A 4,089-nucleotide genomic window follows, 5' to 3' on the forward strand; every position below is an offset into this window, starting at 1 on the left:
CTTTTCCCCCCCCCCCCCCAAGCGGCAGTGGCGAGGCAGTTCTCAGAGCGTTCCCTGCACATGCTTTTGGGGGGAAGTATCCCCCCTATATTTTTTTCAACTTTACAGATTTTTCTGGACACCTGGGGACTGCTCCAAGTGTGCAGGAAAATCTCCCTGCCCCCCAACTGCCCCCGATGTGCGGATTTAGATATCCGCATGGAGGAGGCAACTTGGCTATTAGATATATAGATCCTGCTGTCACCTCCACCAACCTTCTGCTTTTAACACATACCACAGGATAGATTGTCCACCCCAGGCTGCTGAAATGTAACTGAAAAGCTAAAGACTTTCACTGGACAAACTTCAAAATGAAGTAGATCTGAAGAAGCTGGAAGGAAGTTATTTCATTAGAGATGAGATTCCACAATGGAAGGAAAAAAAAAACACAAGAGAGAGAGCGAGAAGCACCAAAATAAGACCTAAGCCAAGTTATGTTAGTTTACCAAAAGGACCCTGGATGATCTTGCAAGTTAACACAGAGGTTTACAAAATTATGCATGGGATAGAGAAGGTAGAGAAAGGAGTACTTTTCTCCCTTTCTCACAATACAAGAACTTGTGGGCACCTAAACGGACGAGCAGTAGGTTTAGAACAGATGAAAAGAAGTACCTCTTCACCCAAGGAGTAATTAACATGTAGAATTCACTGCCGCGGGAAGAGGAGGCAGCTACAAGCATGGACAGCTTCGAGAGGTGACTGGATAAACATATGGAGCAGAGGTCCATCAGTGGCTATTAGTCACAAGGTATAAATGGAACACTTTGTCTGGGGCAGTGATGTCTGTATTCTTAGTGCTTGGGGAGCACAGTGGGAGGGCTTCTGGAGCTCTGACCCCACTGGTGGACCTCCTGATGGCACCTGGGTTTTGGCCACTGTGTGACATAGAGTGTGGGACTGGATAGGCCATTAGCCTGATCCAACATGGCTTCCCTTAAGTTCTTAATTAGCCAGAAGTGAAATCATTTCAAGTGTTTACATGTCGGCCATAACTATTACCCTTACATTTCACTGCCTGTAGTTAGGCAAATCTGTAATCCCCCCCCCCCGGTATCATCTCCTTTTCAGGACATGATAGAAAGAGGTGTAAAAGTGTTACCTTCATGGTTAGCAGTTCCAGAGATGCAGCTACTAACAAGTGTGTTGTATGCCGCTTGATGCCGGAGAACTTCGATCATATCAGGCACATCCTTTGGATGCGTGAATGGAAGTTTACTAACCATTGCACCAGTCAAAGCAGATCCTTCTGTACCGTTGCCTATGTAATAACAGTGCTTTGGGCAATCTGGAAGAGACTGAGCGGGCAGTACATGGTTTCGATCATGGAAGAACTTCAAGGCAATCGCCAATTCTCTGTTTAATCAGACCAAATAAAGTGACCCCCAGCTTCTAACACAGCACAAGCAATACACGGAAAGTGCTACTGACACCCCCACCCCCCCCTGTGAAGGAAACATTCCCTTTAAAACAGACGCATGGATATTAAGAGTCTCTTTGCCTGTTCCAAAGCAACACATTCACCACTAAACCACAGGGCTATATCAAGATGATTAGTTTCTTCAATAATGACTCTCTAGATTATCAGCCCTCTGACTAAAGAGAAATCAGAAGGTTATTTATTCCAAATGTCAAGTGAAAACCTTGTAGCCCAGCCAAATATCAGTCATGTTATCTTTTACATGCATAGGTAAATGAAATCAGAAACAGAAAGACATACGTTTCATCTAAGGTTGCCAGACCACCACCCCAGTGGGGGCAGGGGTCCCCCACTGCTAAGCTCCACTTCTCCATGGCTGATCAGCTGGCTGGTGTGTGTGGGGGGTACTTACCCTCCAAAAAAGGGAGAAACACCCGACATTTTAGTGGTGTGCCTGCATGACTTCAGTGTGTCCCAGAAATGACATCGGGGGTGCTGGGGTGATGCTCTGGTTTTTTTTGTCAAAACCTCTATGGTAGAAGCTAATTCTATATAATGTTTTTGCCACAGAACCAGAGCATTGCCCCAGTGTCCCCGCCATGCCTATATAACTTCCAGGTCACATTGGAAGTCACATGGGCACGCCGCTGAATTGTCGTATGAACCTACCTGCTCCGGGTATGAAACTCCCTGCTCCCATCCCCCATTCCCACCGTCTGCCAGGAGGGACCTGTCAGATCCCTTATCCTACCTATTTTAAGTTTAAGGGATAAAATACAATTTCTGAGATTCTCACTGCAGTGCTTTCAGAAAGATAGTCTCTTGCAACCCACATCTGAGAGATTCAGGGGTATTTTGGGTGTGGCTATCATATATTTATATATTTAGGAGCTGCGGTGGCTCAAGTGGTTAAGATGCTGAACTGCAGGCTGTGGAAGGTCGGTAGTTCAGCAGTTCAAGACCCGAGTTGCCACATGATGGAGTGAGCTTCCGTCTCTAGTTCCAGCTCCTGCCAACCTAGCAGTTCGAAAGCCAGAAATTGCAAGTAGATAAATAGGTACCACTTCGGTGGGAAGGTAACAGCGTTCCGTGCACCTTGGTGTTTAGTCATGCCGGCCACATGACCACAGAAACGTCTTCAGACAGCGCTGGCTTTTCGGCTTGGAAATGGAGATGAGCACCGCAACCCTAGAGTCTGATTCAACTGGCTTTCGAGCAAGGGAACCTTTACCTTTTATCTTATATAGGCCCAATTACATGAAACAATTTGATCAAAGCCAATTAATCAATCTCCTCCAAATATATGATGTAAGCCTATCTGAGTTTACAATTAATTTCCCCATAGAAATGTTGCAAATCAGTGATCTGCACGTTCCTCATATTGCAAAATTTATTTCTGGACAAGCAACCAATGATTCACATCTTTCCAAGGATGTAACAGCAAGAACTTTGGTGAAATATTAAAAATAAATTATCTGGACTGCTTTGTTGAACCATCGACAATCAGGGCTGCAACAGTATTAGAAGAGGCTTCGCTTCAAGAGCAAAAGCCATTGGGCTAGAAAGGGAGAGGTTCAAACAACTCTGGAATCCAAGGAACATCCCCCAAATAAAGTTTATCTCATTATTGTAATCCAAACCACAGGTGCTTCCAAAACATGAAATCGATGCCTTTTGGAGTTAGCATAATGGCAATGAAGTAGGCAAGCAAACGATCATCCATGAGTGCTATAGTGGTACAGTATATGTGGTGTTATTAGAGCTGGGAGACCAGGCTGCACATCAACCATGAAGGCAAGCAGCTTTTATGGGGAGACCGATGTGTCCATTCTCCAACTTCAGAAATGACAACAGTAAGATTACACAGAAGCGTTGCAGAGGAGAAAGCCATGCAAACAAAGTAAGTGAAACCATGAACCTGTCAGTAGCAGCCTCTGACTCTTCATTTCTAATGTCACTTGTTCCCATCAGCAAGTTCTAGTAGGTCCCCAAACTGCATCTATAATTCACAGTCATTACAGTAGCTTCATACAGGTTTGTGCAAGATCTTGTGAGTAAACATTTCCCAAGTTCTAGGCATTTGAACGATAAACATGTGTGTGTGTGTGTTTGTGATGAACACATCATCTCACCTAAGAAGGTCAAATGGTCTTCAGCAGCACACAGTTTTGTTAATTCATTACAGTAGCTTCATACAGGTTTGTGCAAGATCTTGTGAGTAAACATTTCCCCAGTTCTAGGCATTTGAACGATAAACATGTGTGTGTGTGTGTTTGTGATGAACACATCATCTCACCTAAGAAGGTCAAATGGTCTTCAGCAGCACACAGTTTTGTTAATTCATTACAGTAGCTTCATACAGGTTTGTGCAAGATCTTGTGAGTAAACATTTCCCCAGTTCTAGGCATTTGAACGATAAACATGTGTGTGTGTGTGTTTGTGATGAACACATCATCTCACCTAAGAAGGTCAAATGGTCTTCAGCAGCACACAGTTTTGTTAATTCATTACAGTAGCTTCATACAGGTTTGTGCAAGATCTTGTGAGTAAACATTTCCCCAGTTCTAGGCATTTGAACGATAAACATGTGTGTGTGTGTGTTTGTGATGAACACATCATCTCACCTAAGAAGG

Source organism: Gekko japonicus, unplaced genomic scaffold (assembly GCF_001447785.1).
Source record: "Gekko japonicus isolate JY-2015 unplaced genomic scaffold, Gekko_japonicus_V1.1 scaffold708, whole genome shotgun sequence".
Classification (NCBI taxonomy): domain Eukaryota; kingdom Metazoa; phylum Chordata; class Lepidosauria; order Squamata; family Gekkonidae; genus Gekko; species Gekko japonicus.